This window comes from Atractosteus spatula, unplaced genomic scaffold (assembly GCF_055471065.1).
Source record: "Atractosteus spatula isolate fAtrSpa1 unplaced genomic scaffold, fAtrSpa1.hap1 Scaffold_135, whole genome shotgun sequence".
Taxonomy (NCBI): Eukaryota; Metazoa; Chordata; class Actinopteri; order Semionotiformes; family Lepisosteidae; genus Atractosteus; species Atractosteus spatula.
This window is the reverse complement of record NW_028296692.1, coordinates 89,139-106,298: the sequence shown is the minus strand read 5'-3', so window position 1 is coordinate 106,298 and position 17,160 is coordinate 89,139. Positions and strand designations below refer to the sequence as shown.

The 17,160-nt window shown below is 45.2% G+C and overlaps 2 non-coding genes and 1 pseudogene across 2 annotated transcripts; all 3 read left to right on the top strand.

The window, feature by feature from the left end:
- The first annotated feature begins 7,513 nt into the window (after positions 1-7,513).
- Positions 7,514-7,632, top strand: LOC148809447 (5S ribosomal RNA). Its single transcript, XR_016087488.1, has one exon. It is a non-coding gene; the product is annotated as a 5S ribosomal RNA (ribosomal RNA).
- A 536-nt stretch (positions 7,633-8,168) lies between these two features.
- On the top strand, positions 8,169-8,277 carry LOC148809446 (5S ribosomal RNA; annotated as a pseudogene).
- A 537-nt stretch (positions 8,278-8,814) lies between these two features.
- LOC148809445 (5S ribosomal RNA) lies at positions 8,815-8,933 on the top strand. Its single transcript, XR_016087487.1, has one exon. It is a non-coding gene; the product is annotated as a 5S ribosomal RNA (ribosomal RNA).
- The last annotated feature ends 8,227 nt before the right edge of the window (positions 8,934-17,160 follow it).

Here is a 17,160-nt window from a genome sequence, read left to right as displayed (position 1 = left end):
ACTACAGAAACGGTTGGAAGTTGTGCCCAGTGGCCCAGCGCCGAGCTTCGCCAATGTGATTCAGCTGCTTCCATTGCCTTTATTGGAGTGCGCTGATGGACCGTGCTCATTCTCCAGAGACCAGCACGCTCTGTCATGGACAGAGCAGGAAAGGCGGCGCCACATTCTACAGCCCTCTCCACGCAATCGACAAAATCGGGCTACTGAAGTGGAGAAAATCTCCTCTCCAGAAAGTGCAAATATCATCTTGGAGAGTATAAATCCTCTTGCCGAAGGTCAGCACTGTCTACAAGAGTACCCCTTGTAATGTTTCATAGCCAAAATGTAAATGTAGTGGCTCTCTGAAGGCACCAGTTCTGTAGGGTTTGGGCATTTACTGTGACAATTATTAATTGTAGCAGTAAATCACAAAATTGATTCTTGCAATGGCTTTAGAATCCAACCATGCGACATAACTCAAACAACGCACACACACAGGTACTAATACACGAGGATACATTTATTAATACATAAAATATGCATATAAACCTAACAGATCTTATCGAGAGGGTTATCAGAATACAAAAGGTATATACTCAATCAGTTACAAAGTGTTACACATATCAAGAGGACATACGTTCAGTATATCATTCATTTAGACCGTTTCATAAATGAACTTGGTTATAACTTCTACATTAGATACTCAAAACAAGTACAGAACTCTTAGGAATTAAATTGATATCAACTGGTTGGGATAACAATTGAATTCTCGAGCTGTAATGCATTGAAGTTGAATACTCATCCAATCTCTGGGGATTCAGATCTCCTGCGGGCACAAAGAAACAGTTGCAGGCTGTTGCTGTCCAATCCGCACTCTCTGGCTCCGTGCCAGGCTGTGCTGTGCGGCTTGCGACGGTGCGCTGCTGATGCTCACTGACCGGCTAGTTAGTGTTGGCTTTAACTAGCAAAGTTTGTGCACAGGAGAAAAGATGACTGTGGGTCCCAGCAAGTCAGGAAGAGGACCGGTTCGTTTCTGATGAAGAGCCAGTTCTGAATAGTGATTCAGCTGTCCACAGTTCCGACCTGTTCACGAGGCCTGCTGCTGGTTACTCTCTGGCAACCTCCACTCTAGACTCTTAGAACAAAGGAAAGTTCTGGCACTCGGACACACTGGCCGTTCCGTGGTTGTCCGGGCTGAGTCTCAGGATGGACAGGAGGCGCGCTGCGAGAATGTCCTGCCCTTGGGAGCCTTCTGCTCCTGGGCTGTCCTGCCCTGGAATTCTCCTTTGAATTTCCTTTAGAACAGTCCACAGAATTCTCCACTGAATCTCCTGAATCTCACTGAATCTCACAGGCTCTCTGTGTTGCCTGTTTTTACCTGGAGGAACTTCAGCTCATTGATTGGCTGAAAGTTCCATGGGCATCAGAGTCCCACGTGGGTTACTCAGCCCTACCAGTCCCTGATTGGTTGATCAAGGTGAGATATGAGTCACTTACTCCTGACACTTAGGAATGCAGTCCAGATGTCCATCTGGCACTCCCTAGACAGATAGGCGCCAATGGATGACCATTGATCATGATAGCCAGGCTTAGCTAAGTGCATCCTCGTCTGGGAGCTTGTTCCTTATCAAAAGAAAACATCCTAAATCAGCCTGCATGAATACTGTCTCTGTGGCTGCACCACAGAGATGGAGGATGAGATGGGGCCTAATTTGGGAAAGCTCAGAAACACTTAATTCTTTCTTATTAATAAGCCTCGCCGCTACATATCCCCCCTTTTTGAAGGTCACGAGGTCCTGAGGCGTTGTTGCCTTCAAAACGAAACAGAGTTAAGTGATGTCCCTTGCCATTAGAACATTAATCTTAAATGTCTACATTACTCCTCGAGAATTCATACCGGAACCAGCATTAGATACAAACAGGATGAATAACATCTGGAGTATGTATAAACACAGTAGGAGACATTATCTAAGTCTAGGAATTACACATCAGGGAGCTCACTGTCAATATCTGATACCTCTGTAGTAGATATTTGGGTAGAAGTCACTTCCTTTCTTTTGACATGCTACCTTTGACTCATTCATGCTACCCAGAGTACATCTTGATGTGAGAGTACATCATTCAGAGTACACTGTCAGTCATGATCCAGCTACCCGGCAGCAGTGTTACAATAACACCAGTTCCTGTTCCCAGCCCCCCGATAAACCACAACACCTGTGTTGGGTATCTGCTAGGGTGGTTTGGAGGTTTGTTCCATTAAAGCAAACTCAACTACCTGTACCTCTTCAGGCTTACTGTTTCTTGGATTTCTATCCAATTCCTTAGTGTGGCATCTGAAGGCATCCACGACCTCAAGTTTGGTCTTATGTTGTCTGGTTCCAGACCGTACAGTGTTAAGTTACCATGCTGTACTATGGCCTCCTCAGGAACTTACAGGAAAACTATTTGGTTAGGTAGGTGCTTTGTGGTAGCTATATCATACCTGTCACAAGTCACAGTGTCAGTTAAACGTGGTGTGCCGACCAGCCATTTACTTCCCACCTGCTCTTCATGGGGTTCATTAACCTCCCTCTGCTCGTTAGTAGCTTTACACCCTTCATTGGTGAATCGTTTAGACACAGCCAATGGATAGCTTTGGTAGCCATACCCATCTCAAGATTTGGAACCGAATTCAATCTTGGATTGCCTTCTGGGTGAGCTATGAGCGATGGGGTGGTTAATGTCACATACTCCTCTACTGAGAAGAGTGGAATCAAGTGGGTTGGGAATTGTGCCATGGCTAGACTGGCTACAGTGGCACTAAACTCCCTTAACAGGTCTTGTGTCAACATTCTGGCCTGTTGCACACAAGCATAAACCCACTGTATAACACCAACAATCATGTCCACTGGTTGGGGAATAAGGTTTAACCCTGTTGCATAGGAAGTTGCCTGTAGGATTTTCCCTAAGCTTTCCAACTTTTGCTGCTGTTGATACAGTCTGTCACCACCCTCTGGCATCTCTGACACCTGCCTTCTTGGGGCAGTCAGGGTGAGAGTGCCAGTAACAAACAAACCTACCAAAAAGAGCAAATGCACAACAGTGGTGGCAGCAATCAGTCCTCCCAAAAATCTTTTAGGGTGGCTGATCCCAGTCATCTCCTTCTGAGTGACTGTTGCCTTTCTAAGCTGGCGCAGCGTGTACATGGTGTCTTTCTCAGTATGCCATGTGGCATCTTGGGCACCAACATCCTGGAAATCTGGGGAGATCTGACGCAGCGGCTGATGCTGCTCCTCCATTTCCAGGGCATCTGCTTTTTCGATTTGTTCATGCCTGTGCTCTAGGAACCCTGCAGGGGGCGGTGCAGCGGTGGAGCATGCCTGACCCTCGGCTGAGTGGTCATCTGGAGCACCTGAGTGATCTGGGATTGTTACCCCATTCTCACTGTTCAGGTCCACCCTGCACACTTCCTGATTGAGGAATCCCTCTATCGGCATGTTTACAATCGTTAGCTGGGCGTGGGTGTAGGACACCTGCTCGCTCCCCCCTTCCCTCACTAGGGGTTCAGGGAGCTGCCCCAGCACTGAGATAGCTAGTTCACTGTCTTTGAACTCGCTATCACCCACCAGGCCCATGTCAGTGCAGGCGGGGATTCTGACACCCCTCTTTGCGATGTCCTGCACTGGCAGGCGGGTGACTTGACCATCCAGCTCCAGTCTGGCTGAACCACTGTTGGTCAGACTCAGACTGACAGACTGAGCTGGTGGCTGTAAGAAAACTGGCTCGGCTTTCATTCCCTGTCCCTTCTGGGGGACTGGGTGTGTTGGCAACCCTGCCGTTGAGGCAGGAACAATCAAGTCAGTCTCACTCACTACCTGGTAGTTGTGAGAAATAATGTTACCTGACTGCAGGTTCCCTGGGTCACAGCAGAGGGAATCGGCATCGGGGATCAGGTGTGTCCACAGCGCAGTAGTCTCAGCGTCCAGCTGGACCTCCTGTCTAACCTGTGAGTGTTGCACCAGGGGCACCTGGTGGTGGCCCTGTGACAGCTGCTCAAGCAGATCCTCACTGATAGAGGACCTCTCAGGGCTAAGGGTGAGGGCTACATCACCAACCTGCTCTCCTGCCATCTGGATCCCTTTCACCACTGCAGGGTGGTGGTCCTGACCCCTCTTGGGTGCCAGGGTGCACAGGGAAAGCTCCTTTTCATCTCCATGAGGGGAGATCTGCTCCTCTTTAGGGAAGTAAAAGGGGTGTGCTTTACCTGGTGGATCAGGCAGCTGCTTGGAGCACCGCTCCTGTGGCATGGAGGCTGTTGTGACCTCAGCCGGGACATGACTTCCCTGTATATCCGGGGAACAAGAAAATATTTTTATTTCTTGTCCAGAGGGAACAGAAGGAATCTCCACATAGGCTTCTGTGTTCAGTGGGCACTGTGTGAGCACAGTCTGCCTCTTGGCCCCCCTTTCCTTCTGTACAGAAGGCTTAGGAGCCTTGAACTGTTTCCACACCTTGCCTTTCTGGTGATCCACCAAAGGTTCCTCTCTGAGTCGCATGCCCTTTTCTTTTTCTACCCGTTTGAGCTTGCTGTATGACATCAAACACCTTTCAACCTCAGTGTCAATCAATGTCTCACTGTGTAAGACATCTCCCATGGCAGCCTTGAGGTAAAAGCTTCCTGCTTTTCCTCTCTGTTTTACTGCCTGCTCTGTGACTTCAGGGGTGGAGTCAGCACTCGCTTGGGAGTGGCTGACCTCATCCAGGCAGGAACCCTTCCATTCAATCAGATAGACTGAGGGAGGGAGAGGGGGCGGGTCTCCGCCTCCTCCAGTGGAGAGTATCAGCTCATTCACGCTTCCGGCAGCCTTGGGGAGCGGTTGTCTATGTCCTAATAAAACTTGTTCAATCCTGGCCAGGCGGGCGGCTACTGAATCCTTTTGTTCAGCTTTATCTAGCCCTTTCCCTTCCCAGGTGTTCTCATGTAACTTAGGACGCTGGGTGCGGTCCTGTGTGCCTGCTTTGGAACGGGGCTAAGCCAGCTCAGGAGCCTGTGCTCCTTCGAGCAGGGGGGAATTAACCCTGCTGGCTCTGACGGCGAACACAGTCGCTTTAACAGCTTTTTGCTCAGAGCGACTTTGGACATCATACTCCCAGGCTTTCTGCACGAATCTCTTAATATCAGTCATTTTCATGGTCTGTGCATCTGTATGCATTAAGATCATCTTTCTGACTGACGGGTGGAGATTCGCAATGAATAAACCCTTGAAATGTGTGTTCACTTCACAACCCTCATTATTTCGCCCTGCAAAATAAGTTCATCTAAGTCTCTCGTAATATTCGCGAGGGGACTCTGCTCTCTCGTGCTTAATGTTAAGGGCGGCGGCTATCGCGGCAGTCGGGTCAATAAACGCACTGTATTCTGATAAGTGCTTGACACAGCTCTTCAAAGTCATCACAGACTTTCTTCATCTGCCTAGCCATCCACTCATGTACAGCTCTGCTGCTAGTTTTCCTGACCAGAAACACTTTTTCCTGTTCTGTAGCGTTTGGCAGGTACTGCAGGGTATACCTGAGGTCTTGAATATAACTCTCGATATTATTCTCTGACACTGCAGGGTCAAATCTCTCCATGTCCTTCGCTAGCTCTCTCAGAGAATGGAGGTTTATTCTCCTAGCTTCTCCGCTGACGGAGATATGACGGAGATCGTGGTCAGACCTGTCGCTGCTAGAGAGAGTGCTTAATAGCGACTTGAATTCAGACCTTTTAGCAACCATCGTTAAACTTAAAGAGTATTACTTTTAAGTACGAAATCACAGTTCTACCACAGAAAACCACAAGATCAAGTATGCAATCAACCCAGTAGATCGCAAAAGATCACAAAACAATCAAGCACTGCTTAAAGAGCAAGGGGAACTTTTTTCCTTTCGGCTTTCAGCACACTGTATTGTCGAGTATGAAACCCGCGGTGTTTTATATTGAATTATTCCGCTTGGTTGACTCATTTCAGTCTTACCATAGCCCGTCCAGGGACGCCAATAAATGTAGTGTGCTCTCTGAAGGCACCAGTTCTGTAGGGTTTGGGCATGTACGGGGACATTTATTAATTGTAGCCGTAAATCACAAAATGATTCTTTTGATGGCCTTAGAATCCAACCATGCGATATAACTCAAACAACGCACACACACACGGGTACTAATACACGAGGATACATTTATTAATACATAGAATATGCATATAAACCTAACAGATCTTATCGAGAGGGTTATCAGAATACAAAAGGTATATATACAATCAGTTACAAAGTGTTACATATATCAAGAGGACATACGTTCAGTATATCATTCATTTAGATCGTTTCATAAAGTGAACTTGGTTACAACTTCTACATTAGATACAGAAAACAAGTACATAACTCTTAGGAATTAAATTGATATCAACTGGTTGGGATAACAATTGAATTCTCAAGCTGTAATGCATTGAAGTTGAATACTCATCCAATCTCTGGGGATTCAGATCTCCTGCGGGCTCTCTGGCTCTGTGCCAGGCTGTGCTGTGCTGCAGATGCTCACTGACCGGCTAGTTAGTGTTGGCTTTAACTAGCAAAGTTTGTGCACAGGAGAAAAGATGACTGTGGGTCCCAGCAAGTCAGGAAGAGGACCGGTTCATTCCTGATGAAGCGCTAGTTCTGAATAGTGATTCAGCTGTCCACAGTTCCGACCTGTTCACAAGGCTTGCTGCTGGTGCTTACCTCAGGTGGATCCTCTGGTTACTCTCTGGCAACCTCCGCTCTAGACTCTTAGAACAAAGGAAAGTTCTGGCACTCGGACACACTGGCCGTTCCGTGGTTGTCCGGGCTGAGTCTTAGGATGGTCAGGAGGCACGCTGCAAGAATGTCCTGCCCTTGGGAGCCTTTTGCTCCTGGGCCGTCCTGCCCTGGAATTCTCCTTTGAATTCCCTTTAGAAAAGTCCAGGAAATAGTCTCTCAGGCCCTCTGTGTTGCCTGTTTTTACCTGGAGGAACTTCAGCTCGTTCATTGGCTGAAAGTTCCATGGGCATCAGAGTCCCACGTGGGTTACTCGGCCCTACCAGTCCCTGATTGGTTGATCAAGGTGAGATGTGAGTCACTTACTCCTGACACTTAGGAATGCAGTCCAGATGTCCATCTGGCACTCCCTAGACAGATAGGCGCCAATGGATGACCATTGATCATGATAGCTAAGCTTAGCTAAGTGCATCCCCATTTGGGAGCTGTCCCTTATCAAAAGAAAACATATTTAAATCAGCCTGCATGAATACTTTCTCTGTGGCTGCACCACAGAGATGAACAGAGAGATGGGGCCTCATTAGAAAAAGCACAGCAACACTTAATTCTGACTTATTAACAACCATTGCCGCTACAAGTGAAAGGCTGAAGTGAAATAGAGCGGGGACGAAGGCAGTGAAGAGAGAGAACGTGGGAAGAAGAGAGAAACGCAAGGGAAAAAAAGCAGCGTCGTAAAAGAGGTGACGGAGCTGTCCTCTCTATAAAAAGGGTGCCAGCGAGCCTTCTTCTTGCTTACGGCCACACCCCCTTGAGCACACCTGATCTCGTCTGATCTTGGAAGCTAAACAGGGATGGGCCTGGTTAGTACTTGGATGGGAGACCGCCTGGGAATACCAGGTGCTGTAAGCTTTTAAGCGCAGGAGGCGCCCTATCCCCGCTCGCTCGCTCATTCCCCTGTTCACACGTGCAGTGCGGCTTGTCCGTCTGTTTATTTATCAGCTTTGGCGAGACACGGGTGCTTGTGTATTAGCGTGAGCGTTTTTATTCTAATCATGAACAGTTTTACAAGTCCGCAAAGGATCGAGGAAAGGTTTATCGCCAGCTGAAAAGAGACACAGTGCTTCGGCTGTGGAGACTTGTTCGGCTGGCGTTCGGGGAGTTGCGTTTTTCAGAATTGTATTGAGATCGTTTTCCACAGAGCTCAGATGTCAAAGCACAGCAGCAGCTCTCCACAGCGATCCTCTATAGCGCCCTTTCTCCCAAAGCTCCGTCCTCATTGGAAGGAAGCAAGAGTGAAAGGCTGAAGTGAAATAGAGCGGGGACGAAGGCAGTGAAGAGAGAGAACGTGGGAAGAAGAGAAAAACGCAAGGGAAAAAAAGCAGCGTCGTAAAAGAGGTGACGGAGCTGTCCTCTCTATAAGAAGGGTGCTAGCGAGCCTTGCTCTCGCTTACGGCCACACCCCCTTGAGCACGCCTGATCTTGGAAGCTAAACAGGGATGGGCCTGGTTAGTACTTGGATGGGAGACCGCCTGGGAATACCAGGTGCTGTAAGCTTTTAAGCGCAGGAGGCGCCCTATCCCCGCTCGCTCGCTCATTCCCCTGTTCACACGTGCAGTGCGGCTTGTCCGTCTGTTTATTTGTCAGCTTTGGCGAGACACGGGTGCTTGTGTATTAGCGTGAGCGTTTTTTATTCTGATCATGAACAGTTTTACAAGTCCGCAAAGGATCGAGGAAAGGTTTATCGCCAGCTGAAAAGAGACACAGAGCTTCGGCTGTGGAGACTTGTTCGGCTGGCGTTCGGGGAGTCGCGTTTTTCAGAATTGTATTGAGATCGTTTTCCACAGAGCTCAGATGTCAAAGCACAGCAGCAGCTCTCCACAGCGATCCTCTATAGCGCCCTTTCTCCCGCAGCTCCGTCCTCATTGGAAGGAAGCAAGAGTGAAAGGCTGAAGTGAAATAGAGCGGGGACGAAGGCAGTGAAGAGAGAGAACGTGGGAAGAAGAGAAAAACGCAAGGGAAAAAAAGCAGCGTCGTAAAAGAGGTGACGGAGCTGTCCTCTCTATAAGAAGGGTGCCAGCGAGCCTTGCTCTCGCTTATGGCCACACCCCCTTGAGCACGCCTGATCTCGTCTGATCTCGGAAGCTAAACAGGGATGGGCCTGGTTAGTACTTGGATGGGAGACCGCCTGGGAATACCAGGTGCTGTAAGCTTTTAAGCGCAGGAGGCGCCCTATCCCCGCTCGCTCGCTCATTCCCCTGTTCACACGTGCAGTGCGGCTTGTCCGTCTGTTTATTTGTCAGCTTTGGCGAGACACGGGTGCTTGTGTATTAGCGTGAGCGTTTTTTATTCTCATCATGAACCTTATATACTGTATCTCTACATCCCATAACCTTTAACGGCAGGTGCCTGGGTGTGGACATGTTGTGATGTAATATTTAATTTAAAAGTAAACATTTTAGTAAAGTCTGTTATATTGTTAAAATCTATAAGCGTTATAAATATCAATTTTTGCTTGTGCTTATAATTTATCGCTGCTAAATGTGTCTAATTCAATTATTTTAACACTTTTATGACCTATCCACGAAAATATAAAAACCTGCCCTACAACGCTCTTCTCAAAAGATAAAATAAGTTTTACATTTTTTGATTCAATGTAATTTCTTTTCTAGAGAAACACATCATTTGAGGCTTGGGTTGCATGTTAATATTTTTAAGGTTTAAAGACTTTACGTTCACGGTACGTGGAAAATCATTTCAAACATTTGAAAAGTTGTTGAGAATTTGTCATTGAAATAAGCTTACATATTTTAATTCAAAGTGATTACTTTTCACTCTCGATAAAACACGTGTGATTTTGGGGCGGGGGGATATGGTGGGGCGTTCTAAAACATCACAACCATTTGAAAAATGTCTTGAGCTATGTAGGCATGGTTACAAATTTGGAGTTTATGCTTAAATTAGCCGACTTGCCGGTTTTGAAATGTGAAACCTGAGCTGTCAGGCCCCGATATTGACTGCTGCGAAGATGGCTTCTTTGAGTAGTGAATCATCGGATTCCTCTGCTATGCAAACTGAAGAAGTAGGTTGCTAAAATATTTTTTCTGATAGTGGAATTGTCGTTTCAATCTGCGTTTAGCGTATTTCGTTTTCAACACTTTGTCTTCTTTTTAGCAAAAGCTGACCCAGCACTCAGTGGTGTGTGACAGTGGCTGTCATGTGAACTCTGACGGTGATTCAGGTGTTGGGGGTCCGTCAACGACTGATGAAGAGTTGCTACAAATGGTAAATATTAAACCACAGCAAGTTCGAAGCAAACGAAAAACTCTAACACAAAAGAGGCATTACAATTGTAAATATTTTAGGTAAAAAGCATGCCTATTTATTTTGTTAAGCCTTCCTTTTCTTTTTTCCTTTAATAGAATAACGAAGAGGTCGACGCATCAATCTTCAAACTACCATCAAGCTTGAATGTTTCGTGTCTGTTCATGTGTGTTCGCCAAAATGTGATTAATGATGATGTTCAACCTAGTTTAGCTAATGATGGCTCTAATGAGCCCGATGCTATGGATCAGATTGTAAAGTCGGTGGTATGTTGCACCTTCAACCATTGTTTAAAGGGGGTTGTGGTTGATGAATGCGCGGCCCGTTTGATTAATCATCCAGGTCAACGGGGTCACACATGCCTAGTTGTCGGGTGCGCGGATGGGTACTGTGGTGTCTCCGGGGGAAAGTTTATGTAAATGAAAGTAGTACTCACACCACACTTTTCTTTCCTGAGTTTCGTGGCGTTTCTTCCTCCAACTATCTTCCAAATACAGTCCGTAATCCGTTCCCTTAATCCTGATCCGATCCGAGTTCCAAAAGTCCGTAATAAAGCCAATCCGCGATGTATCCTTATCCAGTGTCCGTAATCCAAAAACCATAAACCTTTTCTCCTTTCAGTAGTCCGTTATTCTTTAGCCCGATCTTTAACATACACCTCTTTCCTCTCTTTTCCTCCAAACCGCATTCACCTTATCGGCTTCCGCCCTGTTCACTGCCTCCAGGGCACTTATATTTCGGTTCCTGATGCGGCTCAGCTGTGTCTCATTGTTTCTCAGGGTAGACCCTTTCCATGTACCGGTCAGCTGATTCTTTTTGGCAGCCATTTTGCTAAGGTCCATATCTAGTATTTTAAGTAGGTCATTCCGAAAATACCTGTTATGAATGACCCTTCCCCTGGTCATGTTACAGTACAAAGATGTGTTGTTTGCCGCATTAGAAATTTATAAGTGTCTCAGTTTAGCCCGAATTTTATCGGCTGTTCTGTACATCGCCAGTGGCCTGGGTGCCTATACTTTTACAGATGATACTGAGCGGAGTATAGAGCACTTGCTGAGAAAAATAATTGACGACCGCTCGCCATATGAGTATGTACGCTCCTTACTTGTAAAGGTAGATGGAAAAATACTACACGTGACTTTTGGTGCGTTGCAAAACTTATTTTATACTTATTTATACTTATTTTTACAGAAAAGAAAAAAGATCTATGTAAAACCAGGGCTGTGAAATACTTGCAATGTGAATAGAGCTTTCACTCTGTTTTACAGACACAGGTGTGCCATCGTGAGAAGAATGAAAAATTTCGAATGTATATGTAAGAATTCTTACAAAAAGTGCTTTACACTCTTCTTTCTGCAAAGCTTGAAATAAAAATCAATTAACTGAATGCTAATGTCCTTGAATTTGTTAAAGAGATAGATGTGCATGTAAAGAACATGAGTGAAATTACTGCAATTCTGATGTTTTCAGATCAGAAACTGAAGCCTGGCGGATTCAGCGGTGTGTATTCCAAAACTACAACGTATTTTACATAGAACCTGTGGTAACACCGTCCCTCTGATCACTCAGGCTAATTTATTTGCTCTGTTAGGGTCGCCCAGTTCGGTGTTCACGGCTATAGAAATGGCGAGAGAAAGGGCGTTATGAATGCTTTTTCAGATGCTGCTGAGTTTCTGAACAATGTTGGGGCGATAGCTACAACTAATTTTCTGCACCAACATTTAATTGGCGATTGCAAGCAGTAGTCTGTAATGTGTGTGAAAAGTTTAAAAGTGTATACTGGGATGTTTCTGTAATTTAAAACCTACTGATGAAATAAAGTGGTTCACATTTCACATGCTATTTGTCCTGCGAGTTCTTTCTGTGACACTTTACTCAGTCAGTCAGTCAGTCAGTCAGTGTGCGTGTGTGCGTGCGTGCGTGCGCTCACATCCCAGAAACTCGCGGCACTCACCAGACTTCCCACACCGCCGATTCCCTAGGGTTATAATAGATTGCATTCAAACCTGCAGCAGACATGATCACCTTCCATCCCTCGTTGCTAATACGCTCTTTCACACACTTATTTATAAATCGAAGGGGATGCGGTGGTGGGCATTTGGACCCTGAGGCCTGGGGCTGCTAGGGGTGGAAGGCGGGACAACAACACTCATTATGACACACCATTGGCTCTCGAGGGGGCGGGACATCCGCCCATAACATTGCACCATTGGCCGATAAGGGGGCAGGACATCTGCCCATGGCGGCCTCCCATTGGCTGAAAAAGGGGGCGTGGTACCTGTCAAAATGTTTGATGAAAGGTGTCGCTTTATTCTACTCCCGGGCCAAAAACAGCCCTCGGATCATCAAGTCAATCAGGAACTCCCAGTCTCACAACTGCATTCCCTCGGTGCTTCCCTACCACCCTAACCCAATTTCTATCCCCAGGACCATCATTAACAATGACTACATTTTACAGGACGATCCCTCCATTGGTACTCTTTTTTCCGACCGCCCAATCATCTCTTATCGCTGACCACCACATAAGCTTCTTGTTCACAGCTCCCTCACACTCAGCACCTTCCCCTGCAATAGCACTCGCTGCATCACTGGCAAATACATATCTAACGACATTCAGGGCATCACAGGACAATTCCAGATAACCCTGACAACATCCTGTATCTCATTTACTGTATCTCTTGCAAAAAATGCCCAGCTATCTACATTTGGGAAACCGAAAGGAGACTAGGAGAATGCTTCAGAGAACATATTAGGGCTGGGAAGGTTAAAGATTTCTCCAAGCCCATAGTTTTTCTTTTCACCTCAAATAGCCAGGATCTCTCAATGACTGACTTATTTTAATGTAATCTTCTCTATTCTCTTGCAGGTTTTGACTTCACACCTTTCTTCACCTCTCTCCATTTTGCACTTCCTGTGTGGCCTCTCTGCTGCTCCTGCCTCCTCCCCTCTCCCAGCTTTTGTTCTTCTGTGCTATTTAATCTTTGTAATCTGCCCTGTCTTTCTCACACCTGAAGAAGGCTTCACAGCCGAAACATTGAGTTTTCTCTCTTCTCTTTTCAGTATGGAATAAACCTATTACTTGTTCCTTTGCAGACTACACATGCTGACATAGTTTAGTTCAGGTGGGTAGCTGCTTCAATATACATTTGTAAATGTCAATTTAAAACTGTAAAAATAGTAAGATTGTAACTCCACTTTAAAACGTGGCAAGAAATAGACACATGGGAGGCTACACCCTGGAAAGGTCATCAGTCCATCCCAGGGCAAAGATATAAAAAATAAACATATAGGCAGCACATATCAAGCCTTACAAGAAATCATTAACACCCTCAACACACACCACAGGTCCATTAAACTCAAATACACCAAGCATGGTAGCCTGATAGACTTCCTAGACACCACCACATACAAGGTTTCTTCCTTCAACAACACAGACAAACTGGACATCAAGGTATTTTTCAAAGACACATTCACACGGCTTACTGCACAAGGATAGCTTCCACCCAAAACATACTTTAAAAGGACTGGTAAAATCACAACTCCTACACTTCCACAAAATCTGTACACAACAACAAGACTTTGAGGAAGCCAAATACACACTCTTCCCAGCTTTATGCCAGAGAAGATACACACAAAGTTTCCTCAAAAATGTGGCACAAACATTTCTAAATAGAAAAACTCCAGATGACAGAAAAATACCCCTCAACACATCATATTCTCAACTCAGCATAAAAACCAACCAAAAACCATGATATTAGAAAACACAAACATACTAAGGGAGCACAAAATCATATCTGCACACAGAAAAAAACAAAAACCTTCAGCATTAATTAGTCCAAAGCAAGCTAAAACCTGTACAAAACAGATCATATACACCAAGAGCCAAACATTTCATAACAGAAAACAATGATCCAAAACAAAGAAACTAAAGAAATCTTCCAGTTGCAAAGGGCACTCTCAGAAAACATCAATAACGCCATCTACAGCATCCAGTGCAAAAAGTGCGGGGTGACCTATGTGGGGGGAACGGGTAACTCCATCCGAACCCAGCTGACACAACACAGGTACATCAGGAACCACGGGACTGGAAAGCAACCCCAACTGGACAGAGATAGAATCAAAGAAAAAGGAAAGGGAGTGGATCAAAAGACTTCTTTACACCTGAACATCAGAAAAACCGGGAGGGTTTTAGTCGTTGGAAGGAGAGTGCTCACCTTGTGCCAGATGGTCCCCTCTCGGATAAAATCTGGGAGAAGGAGCTTTGTTCCCCTCTCCTAACTAGCCAGATCCTACAGGGACTGGAACTCTTCACCATACTAACACGCAACAAACAGACGAATAACTGAAACCAATCAGCTATGGAAACTCGCACAGCTTGCACAGTCCTACTAGGGAGGAAAACAAAAGACCCTGATTGCCTATTGAGATGTTAATGGTCCATGCATAATCCCCACCAGGGAAAGCAGAAACTCATTCACCAACTGAAACTGCACCTACTCATACAGAAACGTACAGAAGGAACACAGACCATAGGATACAAACTAGCCCCCTACAACTACAACACACTGCCCCTTACAAAACAGGATAAAAACAGGCCAGCATGGACACAGTGTCCCAGAACAATGCCTGAAGAAGACCCAGGCAGAAACATAGCGACACACAGAAAGGCAAGATTGTCTTCCTATGGAGCCACAGATTCTACAGAGGTAAAGCTGCCTAACAGTGGAAACCTAATGGTGTCAACGAAGCTTTAGGCATTTAAATGGTAAGTATGGATCAATCCAGAGTTGACAACGCACGCAACCGTACGGTCACCCTCCACACTGCCTACACAACAAACATGTCAAACAGACAGGATACCTTCCAACAAGGAACCAGGATCATCTACAAAATGATCCAAACAGTCCACCATTTACAAAACACAGCAGTTTTATTGGACGGGAGAACCGAGCACCCGCCAGCCTACGACGGAAGACCGAGGAACTCATAAAACCTGCCAAGCCACCCAAACTCACATATTTGAAGCTGGTAAGCAATGCCAAAAATTGGCTTCACACCACACTGCAGATCCTCGAAGAGCAAAATCTGTCATACAACTAGAGGATCTTGAGCTTCCCCACTGGGAGGAAGCTTTCACACTTGCTTCCAACTGATCAAAGAAACATTATGGGAGGAAATTGCAGAACACCACCTTTGGACCCTACAGTACACAAGCTATCAATACTGGGTTAGGGAAGGACACTCGGGCAGATCAAATTATCACAGCAGTTTTTAAATTCTACAACGACTTCTACTGGAAAGACTGCGAACAAGACCAAGTAAGAGTTAAGTTGTTTTATAAAGTCATTATTTTAGAGCAAGGTATAATTCTGATAAAAATACAATAAACAATATGGTGAAGCTATTGGAGAGAAAATTAAGGCTCGGTTAAGAAACTGAAACAGTCTTGACTTGTTCCTTTACACAAAAGTTATTTATTTTCAAAAGAGACCCATGAGGATTCATCTGGTGTGCAAGACCTGCCTGAAGACATTTGACCAGTTTCCTCTTCACCTAAAGAGGGTGTGTATGAAATGAGCCTCAGCAGAGGAGATCAGCAAGGTCCTTCTCCAGGCCAGGAAGGACTTGTTGAATCACCTGAGGAATGGGCAGGTCGGGGATTACAAGAGCATAGGGCTCATGTGTGGTGAGAATGTGAGACTGGCGGAGTCCATGGACTGTTTTATGTGGAATCCTGAAGACACATCAGCAAGGTAAGATATTTATAATTTATAAGGCTTCTTCTGTTTCATTTCTAACCTTTACCTTTATGTAAGGGTATGTTAAAATGATATACCAGTGGTCCAGATGCCCTGAGCAAGAGGCTGCTGTCCAGGAGGAAGAGATGCCAGAGACTGAAGTGGAAGAGGAAGGGGAAGATGTGAGTTCTGGAGAACTTTCTATTTTTTCCAAATGTATCTTTTGTTTTATACTTGTATTCTAGTTTGTCTTAGAAGTAAAAATGTTAAATGTGTATTTTGTATTCCTACTGTCCCCCAGTTCTTAAAAGCCATCAGCAGGCTCTCAGGAAGACGGTGACCCAGGCTGGACTGGACAGAACGCACTCCCTGGATGCTCCTCACCTGGCTGGGTTTAAACAGGACCTTACCAAGGATCTTGAAGTGGCAGATTGCTCTCAGGAGGTATTTATTTTTAAAGGCATTTAAAATTGAGCAGTGATATTTCCATAGCACATGTTTTTACTCCTTAGCTTAAAATTCACCCATGTGAAATCTCAGCCATAAACATAGTGACTCTACATTTGTCAGGTAGAAAATATTTCCAGATTCCTGTTTTTATGGATCCATCTGCATCTTCCTTAAACTTTGTAAAGGGCCTATCCAAAACAACAATTATTGTAACCAAATGAAGACCACTGGACTGTCTCACCAAATCATTGCTAATTATATTAAGAACATAAACCATTTTCCGGGCTACATCCTAAATGATATCAGTGTGAAAGTAGAGGATCCCAGCCTGGCTAACCTCATCATCAACTTCCAAAGTATCCTAAAGGATATTCAGAAGAAGAACAGTAAGAATGTTGCCAAGAGATTACTAAAAATAGGTCATTTTCATTTTAAAACTTCTTTCAGTTGTACTTTTAATTTGAATACAAAAAAAGTTGATGAGTATTAATTTCTCCCACAGATATAGACAGTTGCAGAGTCCAGAACCAAGTACGAAGGATTGCTGGAAGGTGTTGATGGTTGCAAAGAGAGATGTGTTGCACAGACTGGGCAAGACATCACCTTGCCTGAGCAGCTTCTTGTACTGTATTACCTGCAGGCCTTTCTCCAGCTGAAGCACCTGTAGCATCCCGGGGTGGTAAAGAACATGACAGTAAGAATACTTTCATACAACAAAAGTAAGAAATTACAGTTCAAATTATTACAGTTTGGTGTATTCATTTTTATTTTCTCGCTATTACAGGTTGAGGAATGGGTGCAAAGAAAGTGTTGTTTCAACAAGTGGGCACAAAAATGGTCATAATTCCTATTAAAGAGCACAAAACCTCAAACAACAGCTGGCTTCCTTTGCATTGAGTGAAGAAGAGGAACATGCAAGTTGATGGCT